This window comes from Stegostoma tigrinum, chromosome 2, assembly GCF_030684315.1.
Source record: "Stegostoma tigrinum isolate sSteTig4 chromosome 2, sSteTig4.hap1, whole genome shotgun sequence".
Classification (NCBI taxonomy): Eukaryota; Metazoa; Chordata; class Chondrichthyes; order Orectolobiformes; family Stegostomatidae; genus Stegostoma; species Stegostoma tigrinum.
In genome coordinates, this window is record NC_081355.1 from 43,394,852 (window position 1) to 43,408,793 (window position 13,942).

The 13,942-nt window shown below is 42.7% G+C and overlaps 1 protein-coding gene across 9 annotated transcripts in view; it reads left to right on the top strand.

Annotated features, from left to right (window-relative positions):
• The window catches only part of tmem108 (transmembrane protein 108), a 195,598-nt gene that overhangs the window by 160,022 nt on the left and 21,634 nt on the right, over positions 1 to 13,942 (top strand). The gene's annotated exons all lie outside the window — the stretch shown is intronic.

Below are 13,942 nucleotides of genomic sequence, written 5' to 3' on the forward strand. Positions count from 1 at the left end.
TTTGTACATGTGCCAACTTCCACAAAATAGTCCCAGAGATCCAGGATTCTGTAACCCTCCCTCTTGCACCAACTCTTGAATCACGCATTCATCTGTCACATTTTCCTATTTCTAAACTTGCTTGCACATGGCACTCAGAGTAATCCAGAGATTATGACCATTGAGTTCCTGCTTTTTAATCTACTGCCTATCTCCTTGAATTCTAGATGTGAGACCTCTTTCCTCACTTTGCTGATATCATTGGTACTAGTATGTAATGTGATGTCAAACGCCATGCCTTTCAGAATGCTTTGCAGCCGTACACATCCCTGACTCTATCACCAGGGACACAACACCCCATCCATGAGTAACATATTCAGCCAGAGAAACGTCTTTCTGCTCCCCTGACTAAAGAGCCCCCTAACAATATTGTTCTTCCTTTCTTCTTTCTCGCCCCACCTGCTACAGTCAAGCCTCTTGTGATGCCAGAAGCTTGGCTCAGACTGCAATTCTCCGAGGTACCAACATGTTCATCAGCTTCCAAAATGGAATACTGGGAGACTCTTGCACTGCATTCCAATCCTTCTGGACTGTCTGGAGATCACCCATTCTCTTCTTTCCTTCTCAGACTCTCCTCACGTGGATTCCATGTGAAGTTTCATCCTTTGTGCTTTGGATCCACCCAGGATTACAGGAATCACCATTATTTTCAACATTCCACAAACAGCTGCCTTCACCATATATGGAGATTCAGACTCGGTGCCTTGCAGCATCACATATACACTCTTGACCTTTCTCTCCATTAGAAACACAATACGCTGGGTTAGGGCTGCACCACTTTACAATTCTACTTCATCCTCCAGCTTAGTCGCCACATTAACAGGAAACTTTTTATTTTCTTTTCAGGCATCAGGGCCCACAAGATGCAACAACTCGGGGATACCCATGGCCCTCTGGAACCTTCCTCCCCTCCCCTTCCCTCTGACTGTAACCCCTCCCCCTACCCCACCTCCTGTCAGTATTCACTATATCTTCTAAGCTTCTGCTGTCCAATGCTGAACAATCTGTAGTCAGCAAAAGTCTCAACTTTATCTCTCTCCGTCCCCACAATAATGAATTTTGGCTACGACTTGACGTCAAACTCTTCTTCCGTCATCTTCAACTCTATGCCCATTTCTTTGGTCAAGAGTCCTCTCCCCATCTCACAGAATCCTTTGCCCAGTTCCTCTACCTGGACCCCTCCCTCTGGCCACTTACCTGCACTTGATCTGTTCATTGAGTATTGTCTATCTTGGTCGCCTCAATTTCTCTACAGCCCTCACCCAATCCAACCAATCTCTTTCTTAACTGACTGCACTCCGTTTGCTTAGATCCAAACCTGCCTTTGTTATTAAGCCTGCCAATAAGGTTGGTGCTGTTGTGGTCTGGCGTACTGAACTCTCTGTTGCAGAGGCAGAGCGCCAACTCTTAGATACCTCCTACTATCTCCTTGGACCATGACCCAACCATGGCACATCAGGCCATCATATCAACTACAGTCACTAGCCTCATTTCACCTGGCGAACTCCCCTTAACTGCCTCCAAACTGATAGTCTCCCAAGCACAGCTCACTTCTACCTTTTTCCGAAAATCCACGAACAGGACTGCCTAGGCAGACCCATTTCAGAATTTCTCCTCCCCAGTAGGCTAGCAATAATAAAGTGCAGGCGAAATGTCAACTTTTGTGCTCCTCTGATGCTGCCTGGCTCGCTGTGCTCCTCCAGCTCCATGCTGTGATATCCCCAACCCCCATATTGCTGGCGTCAATTACGACTTTAAAGGTGTTGAAGAAATTAAATTAAATCACACCAAAGGCCCAGACTTCGAGACAAAGAGATTTTGTTCGTTATATCGCGGAGAGTCAAAGCTGACAAAAGGGCAGGTCCGAAGACTCCGACAAGAAAAGAAGCAGAATTTATGCATTAATACAAACAAGTTAAAACAAACTGCAATTGTACTGTGTTTTTAGCAAGGCAACCAGACATACATTAATTAAAGTGGAATCTGGTGAAAATGCTGCGAGCACTAGCTTTTGCTATCTATCCTACGTGGCTTCTCAGGCTAGGGAAATTTCTGAAGAAGGGTCTCGACCCGAAACATCAAAATTTCCTTCTCCTCTGATGCTGCTTGGCCTCATATGTTCATCCAGCTTCACACCGTGTTATCTCAGATTCTCCAGCATCGGCAGCTCCTACTATCTCAGGCTGGAGAAAGGCAAGTTTCAGTTACAACAAAAGTTCTGTTTCACAACACAAAAGTTTCACTACTTTGTGCTCCTAGTCATGTATTATTTTAACTCATTACTACTCAGCCTAAATTAAACAGCCTCAACCGGCAAGTATTCCACAATTTCCTCCTTTTTAATCCCCAGATCAACTTCACCAGTCTTCCTCTACAAACGGAGGATCATACCCCAGAGGATAAGGTTTCATCCCCAAGCATTCCTTTTCATCATAATCAGGGCTATTGAATACGTAATGGGGGAACATGGGAACAAGGCTTTGCCATCCCCAGGGGAGAATGACGCACATTAGGCAGGTCATGAAGATGCATACTACAATTATAAGAATGATCCCATAGTGGGTCCAGGTGCTCCAGCAAGTCCCAAAGGGCCACAATCCAGATCCTAGGAGATTGTAGTTGTGGAATTGATTCACTATTGCTTTTATTTTATTGACAGCTGGCTGAACATGATCTTTTAGGTGCGTGATGTTTTCAGACTCATCTGTGATACAGGTGCGGCATTCCCATCCTATAACTGTGCAAGTACTCCCTTTTTCAGCCAGCACAAAATCTATAGCCAGTCTATTCTGTCGGGCCACTGTTTGCACTGCCACAAGTTTGGCAGATAGCCGTGAAATGGCCTGATTTGTTTCATCTAGATCATGGACAGTTTCATTGGCCAATTTCTCTAGGGCTGAGGTCATGTTAATCAGCTGGTCTCCCCATTACCATAAATGGGGATAGCTGTCATATGAAGAAAAGTTCAGTCTCGGTTATTGCTCTCTTGCATCATTTAATCCAGGGGTGCTGGTGTAAAATGGGGAAGTGGTTCATAGGACGATATATGCAAGATAGCAGAAACCCGTCCAGGAGGGGGGCAGCCAGGCGTAGGCTATGGAGCCATATACAAAATATGTACCTTTAAAGGGAATATAATGGGTGATAAACTCCACGTACGAATTTTGTTGAAAAGTGTCCAAATGATTGGCTTTAGGAAAAGTAAGAAGGCTGTTGGAGCCCTGCGTAAGGAAAGAGCCATTAGTGGCCCCTCTGGTCAGAAAGATTGGGAACTTTCCCCAGGCCAGGAGAGGAAAAATTGAGACATTATAATATTGGGAGCAATGGCTATTACCTATGAGGATACCCTTTTCTCATATTGCTATTTTAGTGATGCAAATTGGGGCTGCGTGGTTATGTTCAGCAGTTAGTGAGAAAAAAGGAGGTGACAGGGGATGTGTTACGCTAATCTGGCTGGTACCATCCTACAAAAGTGGTAAGGGGGTACCCTGCTTATTTCCAGTGTTGCCTGGCTGAGTCGGTGTTAACTGTACAGCAACGAGCTTCAGTCTGCAACTGTCCCAATTCCTGGGTAGTGAGCTATTCTGTTTTAATACCCACTTTGGAGGCATTAAAGGAGATTGGACTTAATGGGATCCCCCCTTTTGAGTGAATCGGAATGTGGCCACCCACCCAGCAAGAGGAGACATTTAAACACACCACATATTCATAGCTTAAAGAAAGAAATCAGTTGTGGGCAGGGGCTTGTTCTATGTAATCCAACGTGATACCCCACACAAATAGTCCATGTACTATAAACACCAGAAATTTCATTGTTTGTCTCCTGTGGGCAGACCTGTCACCGTTGCTTTCAGAGCCTGGTTTACAACGTGTCCTGTGAATCCAGTCCAGCTTGCCTTGCACTTTGACAGCTGTGCGAGTCGTCAGTAGTACTTGATAGGTTCCTTTCCACCCAGGGCAAAAAGAGCCGTTTATGAGTGATTGGATATACACAAAATCACCAGGTTTAAATGGACGAGTATTCCCTTCCTTGGGCTTTGGCAGTGCCTTTAGTACTTTTGCATGATTGGACCCTGTGGTCTCACTCAGAGCCTGTGCATACTGCAGGGTTTTCTCATCGACCCATATTAGCGCTACATCAGCCGTGGTCATCGGGGAATTGGTTCCAGTGGCCATGGGTCTTCCCTTTAAAACTTCAAATGGGGTCAAGCCTGTCGTTGTATCAACTTGATTTCTCAGCATGTATAGGGTAACGGGTAAAGCTTCAGGCCACTTTAATCCAGTCTCCTGGCACACGTTAGCCAGGGTATTCTTTAAAGTCCCATTGATCCTTTCTACCACTCCCGAGGTCTGGGGCTGATAGGGTATGTGCCCTTTCCATTCAAACGCCATAGCCTGGGTCAGAGCCACTACTACCTTTCCTGTAAAATGTGCCCCTCTATCACTATTTATCCTCACCAGTATTCCAAATTTTGGGATGATGTTTTTCATTAGACATTTGACCACTGTCCTGGCATCATTTTTTCTACTTGCAAAAGCCTTTATCCATTTTGGAAACATATCCAATATCACCAATATGTATTTAAATCCTCCAGAGGTCAGCATGTGCACAAAATCTATCTGCAGATTCTCAAAGGGTTCTGCCAGTACTGGCAAATGGTCAATCTGTCTGGGGTCTTTTCCCTGTTATACTGTTGGCAAATACTAAAAGTTTCAGTTACCTGCTGAAGAGCCGTCCTTATTCCTGGCACAAACCACTGCTGGGAAACTTGGTGTAGCATTCCCCCCTTTTCCTACATGCCCTTGCCCATGCGCAAGTGCATGGAGGAGCCCCTTCGGGCAGACCACCCTGCCATCAGTGTGTCTCCATAGATTATCAGAATCCTGGGTAAAACCAACGCGACCCCAGTTTACTTTTTCATGTTCACTAGGCCTGTACTGCAAGCGCCAAGTCAATGGCCTCAGGCAATTTTTGGCGAACGAAAGAGGAAACAACCATTTCTTGGGATAGAGCAGCTGTCTTAGCCGCTTCATCTGCAGCAGAATTGCCTAGCGAGACTTTGTCTTGCGCTTGTGTGTGCACCTCACAATTCATTATTGCTAGCCTGCTAGGGAGGAGAATGGGCTGGAGCAAGTTATCTATTAGAGTTGCATGCTGAAAGGGCTTACCAGAGGAGGTGATAAATTTGCAGTGCTGCTACAAAGTTCCAAAATCATACACTAGTCCGAATACATACTGTGAATCAGTGCAGATATCAGCGGTCTGACTCTCAGCAGGAAAACAAGCACAGGGTGAGTGCAGCCAGCTCGTCTGCTTGCATGGAGGTGCCAGGGGCAAACTACTTCCTGTAGTTCAAAAGGAGTGATGACTGCATACCCAGCCAGTGTGGCTGTGTCCTAAGGCCAGTAAGAGGAACCATTGATGAGAAGCACCAAATTGGGATTGCCCAGCAGTGTGAATTGTAAGTTAGGACCGGGCGATGTAACAGAATCTACAACCTGCAGACAGTCATGCTTGCTTTCGTCCGTCTCACCACTGTCAGGGAGAAGATTGGCAGGGTTTAACGAGGGTGCTCACCTAAAAGAAATATTTGGTTTGGACAACAGCATGACTTCCTACCCAGTGTAGCGGCGGCAGTCAAATGTTTTGTCACCGCTGAATTTAGAAGCAGTAGGATTGCATGAGGGGCCAAAATTACACACTTATGGTCTAAAACAGTAGGATTCTATTTTTCCAAAATTACAGCAGTGGCAGCAACAGCTTGTAGACAACCAGGCATTCCTCTGACAATGGGAGGCAGCTGAGCTGAGTAGTATGTTACCAGTCGGTTAAGCATGCCATGCCCCTGCGTCAGAAAGCCACTTGAAAATCCCTCCATTTTGTTGATGAAGAGCATAAAGGGCTCATTATAATTGGGAATCCCAGTGCAGGGGCTTGAGACAGGACAGTTTTGAGCTCATTTAAGGCTTGTTGCCGCTCTTCAGTCCAGTCTATTTCTGTCAGTTGCCCCCGCAGTGTAGTCTGCTTCAGCACAACATCAATCTGGTGATATTCAGGTATCCATTGTCTGCAGTAGTTCACCATACTGAGAAAGGACAGCATTTCTTTTTGTGCCACGGATCTGGGTGCCTTCAATACCGCCTCGACCCCTCTGGTCCAAGTCGGCGCATACCATTCTCGAGAACGAAGCCCAAGTACTGTACTGAGGACTGGCACATTTGTAGTTTTTGAGTGGAACCCGGTGTCCTCTAACGGCCGGATGACACAGCATCACTATGGTGTCATGTTGACAGGCATCACAATTGCGGGAGGCAATCAATAAATCATCCACATATTGCACTATTGTACTATCTCCGGGCAATGATAGGTCAAGGCTATCCATTCGGACTGCGGAGGCATATACAGCTGGACTCTCAGTGTAGCCTTGGGTCCATGTATGCTGTCTGCCACTGCAGGTATATGTAAAGAGATCTGGGCTGTCCTCATGGAGAGGAATAGAAAAGAAGGCTGAGTAGAGGTCAATAGCTGTGTAACAGGATGAATTGGGGGACAGGGAGCACAGAATCACATTGGTGTCAGGGATTACAGGGTTGATGGCTATTACAATCTGGTTGATGGTGCATAGGCCCTGGACAAAGCGCCACTCATCCTTCTGCCCAGGCTTTGGGATAGGCATTATGGGAGTGTTGCAGTGGCTATGGGTAGGGCGCAAAACGCCTTGAGCAAGTAGTGCCTCGATGACTGGCCTTATCCCCTCCTCTGCCTCCCTTGACAAACTGTTTAATGGACGGCAGGGCAACCCTGGCCCAAACATTCACCTGATGTGGCAGGGCCAAGGAGACCAGGCCAACATGGATTTTGTGCAGTGTCCACAGGGAGAAAGGGATAGTCTGCAGGAGGAGAGGAATAAACAAGTCTACCGAGGCAGGTGGCTGAAATCGATAAAATGTAACTTCCCATTTCTCAGGCAGCATCCTAATACAGCCCAAGTGGTTGAAAAGGACGTCAGTCAGTACAATCCCGAAAGGCTCAAGAGGCAGTACTCACTCGAGGCATTTTGCGCCCTACCCATAGCCACTGCAACACTCCCATAATGCGTATCCCAAAGCCTGGGCAGAAGATGAGTGGCACTTTGTCCAGGGCCTATGCGCCATCAACCAGATTGTAATAGCCATCAACCCTGTAATCCCTGATACCAATGTGATTCTGTGCTCCCTGTCCCCCAAGTCAGTTTTTGCTCAGTTTATAACCAGTTTTGCCTCCTGTATTCTTTCAAAGACCTCTGTCAAATGTGACCTTTCCATGAATAGCTAAAGATCACAATACCATCTATATAGACAGCACAAGTAGTCAATCCTGCCACAATTCTGTTCACAAATCTTTGAAATATGATGGGTGTATTCTTCATACCAAAGGGCATTACTTTGAATTGATACAGCCCATTTGGGATTACAGGAGCAGAAACTTCCTTTGCTATCTCTGACAAAGGTGCTTACCAGTAACCGCAGACTCTAACTTGGTGATATATGTGACTTATCCAACCTTTTTCATATAGTTCTCCAACCATGGAATTGGGTATGAGTCCAATTTAGTTACAACTTTGACCTTCCAATAAACCATGCAGAACCATTGAGTACCATCAGACTTCAGAACCAACACGATTGGTGGACTCCACTCACTTTAACTCAGCTCAATGATGTCTTCTTGCAGCATCGCTTCCACTTCCTTCTGTACTTATGCGACTTTAAGAAGATTAAGTCTGTAGAGGTGCAGTTTTATCGGAAAAGCATTCGCTACTTCAAACTCATGCACTATAGTACTAGTCCTCCCCATTCTATTGCCATGGATGTCCTCATATTTCTGCAACAAACCTTTCAATTCAGTCCTCTGTTCCTGAGACAGATAGCTCACTGTTCTGTCCCATTCTCTAAGGACTTCCTCATTATTTAACTTATATTGAGGCACATTAAAATCAAATGATTTAGATTCTGATTCCTCTCTCTTAGGGGCAATAACTAATACATTTTTCTCCCATTCCCTTTCCAAAAGTTCCAGTTTTATTACTTGCTGTGGCATTTCTATCATTTGACAGGTATGAAAGGTACAGCAAAATTGAACCACATCCTAATGCAATCCAGGCCAATAGAAGTGCTTTTGTATCATAGCCTCAGTCTTCCTCATGCCTATCTGACCTCCTACGTGTAATACTTCCTGTCTGTATAGTATTGGCAACGCAATCTGGTGCACGTCAGCCCATTTTGTCCTCTGCACTAACCTGCTAAGGTTTCCATTTTCATCTTCAGATTCTATCCTTGAGATAATAACACTTGGGAATACATTCTGATACCTTTTCCAAGTAAGCCCTATAGATCTTCTATTGTTTCATACTTTTGTTGCAACTCCAGTAATCTTTCAGAACTAAATACCTCTATCTGATACTCTACCTGTTCAGGTTCTTCCTTTACCATTTCATCAAACAGAGTGTTAGCTAACAGCACCTCAACTCCCTGTCTTTCTCTTTGGATTTCCCCTCTTGCTTTAACCTTTGACTGTGGGATCTTGTCACCACATGATCCGGAAATCTTCCAAGGTATTTTTCTTTTAACTCCTCAATTCCCTTTGGCTTCTCCACTACAAGGGGCGTCACTCCCACTTTTGATCCTACTAGGTCATGTCCAAAAACAAACGTCTTCCTAGAATTGACAGTGTTTCAATCACTCCCACTTTCACTTCCCCAATCTCTGTCCATCTGTTCCACAGATTACCGCTCTCTTGGGTAACATTTCAGAAGGAGAGCAAATACTTTCATCTGTTACTATTAAAGACTGACCAGCTGCTGTATCTCTCAACATTGTAACTTCTTTACCTTCTCCTCATGTTCTTACTGTATAAACCTTACCCACAGAGGTAAGGTCTTTGTACAAATTGGGCATTGTCTCACTATCAGGCCTGTAAATAAGGATGTGCACTCATGCAGCTGCCCAACTTCTTTTGGAATTTCCTTCACTAGCTCAACTAATCCCACTGGTTTAGCACCTTTTACAACATCTTTTTTCCCAGAGCCTTTCTTAAACCACCGACACTGTGACTTTATGTATCCCATTACATTACAGTGAAAACAGCTGAGGTCTACAAAATCATGAGGGGTACAGACAGGGTGAATAGCAAAAAGCTTTTTCCCAGACTGGGGGACTCAATTACTAGGGGTCATGAGTTCAAAGTGAGAGGAGGAAAGTTTAAGGGATATATGCGTGGAAAGTTCTTTACACAGAGGGTGGTGGGTGCCTGGAACACGTTGCCAGCGGAGGTGGTAGACACAGACACGTTAGCGTCTTTTAAGATATATTTGGACAGGTACATGGATGGGCAGGGAACAAATGGACACAGACCGTTAGAAAATAGATGACGGGTTAGACAGAGGATCTAACCGGCGCAGGCTTGGAGGGCCGAAGGGCCTGTTCCAGTGCTGTAATTTTCTTTGTTCTTTCAGCTCCTTTTCACCCTCTTGGGTTTCTTTTATCACCTGTGGTAAACTGTTCCCAGTGTGATCTACTTTTTGCTTTTCATTGAAAGATCTCCCTTTTTCCCAATTTCTATCGCTCACGGAATGAAATTGCCGCTGGATGTTAAATTTTGATTTATGCACTAATGCATATTCATCCACCATCTCTGCAGCTGTTCTTATTTTGGCAACTTTCTGTTCCTCACGTTGAATTCTTATCATTCTGGAAGTGAGTTTTTAAACTTCTCCAGAAGAATAATCTCTCTAAGATCCTCATATGTCTTTTCTACCTTTAATGCTCTCACCCATCTATCGAAGTCGATCTGTTTAGTTCTTTCAAACTCAACATAACTTTGACCTACTTCCTTCTTTATGTTTCTGAACCATTGTCTATACGCTTCTGGTATCAATGTGTAGACGCTCAAAATAACCTGTTTAACCTCTGCATAATCTCTTGACACCTCATCTGACAGCACTGTAAACATGTCACTAGCCCTGCCTACCAACTTGATCTGAATTAACACTACCCACATATATCATCTGACCAGTTCATCTGTTTAGCCAATTTCTCAAAGGAAATGGAAAAGGCTTCCACATCCTTTTTCATTGAATTTTGCTAATGTTTTGACGTATTTGTATATATCCCTACTAGGCTGTTGGCTACAATGAATTTACTCATCCTCACTTCCGTCTGCCATTTGAAGTCTTTTGGCTTCAAGTTCCAACTTCATCTTTTTGTACTCAAACATTCTTTCCCTTTCTTCTCTCTCTGTTTCTCTGTCCCTCTCTTCCCTCCCTCTCTCTGTCTTTCTCTTTCTCTTTCCTCTGTTTGTGACTAATTCAAACTCTCTCACCTCCTTTTCATTCTCTAATTCCAGTTGTCTCATTTGCAAACTACGTTTTTCCAACTCCACTACACTTGCCTGCTTCTCTGTTATACCTAAGCGCTTGACTAACTCCATTACAATTTCAGCTTTCCTTTTATCCCGAGTTAAGCTAATTCTAATCTGTTTGCTAATTCTAATAGTATATCCTTCCTCTGTCTTTCTAAAGTTACTTGACAAATTTGGGAAGCATCTTCAAACTCCAGAACCTCTTTAGCAAAGTTAAGAACTATTTCCCTCACTTTTAATTTAGCCTACCACACGTAACTGTAATTAAACAGATTTTTCTTCCCTATGTTTAATTCAAAGATTTAGGACAGTAATCCCTAAGTCTGTGTAAATCTGTGCAAATCCATTTGGATCCCGATTTCAAACCGTCCAGATCCCAGACTCGATCTGTCCAAACCTATTCAGATCCCAGACAAGTCCTCAATTTTTGTTATGTTGGCCAAACCTCTCTGATAATTAAGTGACACGCCCCAATCTGTTATGTCAGGAGTAGGGGTTCCCCACTAATAATTACTCCTGAAACACCCAGAGAAGCTTGTCATTCCCCTCGTAATCTATTGAAAGACTGGTTAAAAGAAAAAATCCTGATTGACAAGTGACAATTAAATTATCTAACCCAACAATGAACAAATTAACAAAATTACTAACAAACCAAAAATTCCCCCTTAGACTATCACCTACTCCCTAACTGCTCTAAATTCTACTGGAAAACTGTTCAAATAAACACAAGTCCCACTTAATAAACTCACTTAATAAGAGTACAATGAATTATAACTTAATCTGCCCAAGTTTGTCACAGATTGTCTTCTGGAATATTCTGTTGTCTCTGCTGTCTTCACAAATGCCTTTCTTCTGTTACTTCTGCTATCAGGGATGTTTTGCCTCTATAGTTTCTGCAATAAGGCATTTTATCTAACATGCCATGGTACCTTTGATTAGTTAAATGGGCTTTCTCTGAGAGCTGAATGGTGCTAACTCTGGCAAGAGGCAATTGTCTCTCTTTCAGAAGGCATTTGGCTCTCCCCAATTTTCTAAATGCCCTTGTTTTACATACCCATAATGACATAATCAAATTCTTATAACATGATCGGTTTCAGGTTGTCAACACCATCAGATTTAAATTCAACAGGCTTTCTGTACGTAGGTACTTCTTTTTAATTAATTAACCAAATTCAAACTTGTTGCCATGGAAAAAAACACTGCTTGGCTAATCTGTACAAAATGTTTCTGCTCAGGCACTCTCTATGCACCTGCATTTATAAACTTCCAAGCACGGATAAAGCGCAAGATAAAGGGGCCACAGCACTCTTTACCTCATAGTCATTTTTTCAACAAATTTTAACTTCCTGCCTCCCAATTAATGAATACTCTACCCAACTTCATAACAATACCGTTTGCCTTCTTCACCACCTGTTGCACCTGCTTACTTCCAGCAATAAGGATATCCAGGTCTTATTACACCTCCCTCTTTTTCCAACCGCCTTCCTGCTTTTGCTACCAGAGTGGAGAACTTAATTTTCCTCATTATACTTCACCTTTTTTCTTGTAATTTTAAATTTCAATTGATAAGTTTCAAGCATAAACTCGTAAGCATTAAGTATTTCCTGTTTGCGAGTTTCATACACTGCGGATTGTTATTCTGTCTACTGGCGTAAACAGCCCTAGCTGTACATGTCAAAATACTTTGTAACATTAAGGTACAAACCTCTTTTCGTCTCTTTGCCTGTTCAGATGCCTTCTTAAAATAACGGAAAATACCTTTCAGCTCCATCCTCATTATATCGAGGCACTAAGATTCTTTTTAGATTTTTGGTTAAATCTGTCATTGAAACCAGCATCATTGTATGACATAATCTTTAGTCTAAGCTTTTCTTTTGCTAGCTCATTCTCTAATTTCCTTATGACCTTTCAAAAACTCAATAAGCTATGCCTTTAAACCTAAAAAGAAGCAAGTTCCAGAAGAATCAACCTGAAACCCCATTCTAAACAAAAGTCCATTAATGGTGTGCACAAATCCATTCACTCTCAAGCCACTCCTAAAAAAAACTGTTTTAAAAGAAATCACCATTGTTACAGAAATAATTTTAAATTAATGATTAACTTCAAACTCACAAAATTACATTGGTTACTTACTTAAAAACTAAAAACCCAAATTTAGTATAAGTTATATTAAAACATATGTATCAAATCCCAGAGTTTACATATTTACTCTTTCACAGCAGCTGTCAAAGTGTCTGACCCTGAGGCTGAATCTATGATAGAACACGACACACTACTGCAAAATGGGGACTTGTTTTGTCTTCCCTGACTATTCTGCATAATGGAAGTGATGTGTGAATTTCATGTATATTGTACATGTCTGAAGGTGCCACAATCAGATTTCTGGCTAGAAATGTATGAAGGATTTTCACACGGAGTGTAGTAGGTACCCAGAATCAGAGGAGGTGACAGAAGCAGGTACAATAGGAGACTTTAAGAGGCATTTAGACAGACACATGAACAGGCAGAGAATTCGGAAATATGGACCAGTTGCAGGCCAATGGGATTAGTTTTGAATCTGAACTGGGACAGCATAGATAGGCTCGGCCAAAAGGCCTATTCCTGTGCTGTACTGTTGTATGTTCAATGAGCTCAGTAATAGCATAAAATAAAAGCTAACTGACAATCTGAATGTGTTTGTCACTCCAGATCTTTGTATTTCGTTGACGCTTTATAACCAGCTCTGGAAGTAGCAGAGCCTGACATAATTTAAACAAAGCACAGAAAGGTGCCAGGACGTGTGTGTATTTTGAAAAGTGCTTTTAAACTCAGTTGAATGCTTGAAAACAAAGATGCACCTTTAAGATAGTAATACTTTAAAACCTACAACGTAATCATTCTTTGGAGTAATAGTAGTCCATATGGAAATTCTTCAAAAACAGTGGGAAGTGCCTTTCAATGGTCACTCAATGTGAGGACTTAGTGAAACAGAAAGATGTGAACAGATGGGAAACTTGAAGCGATGTGGCCTGTTTCTGAAAAAAGATTATAATCATGTAGAGAAAGTGTTGTAATAAATGCATAAAGTGTAGAATTATTGTTTGTGTTGAAACCTTAAGAAGATTAGCATTCCTGTACACTAGAGAATTAGTTGCCCACCAGATAATTTTTAATCAATGATAACACGTTGTGAAGCTGATTGAACACAGCAGGCCAAGCAGCATCAGAGGAGCAGGAGAGTTTGACGTTTCAGGTCGAGACCCTTCTTCTCGACCCGAAATATCAAACTTCCCTGCTCTTCTGATGCTGCTTGGCCTGCTGTGTTCATCCACCTTCACACCATGTTATCTCAGATTCTCCAGCATTGGCAGCTCCTACTTTCTCTGTAACAATGTTTAATCAATGTTGCTTTTAATTTATTTCTTATAGTTAATGTCTTAAAATGTGATATCTTGTGTAACTCATTTAAGCCAATCAATGAAAATTCCCATTTCTTCTCAAATACCTTATGGAAAATGAACTTCTCCT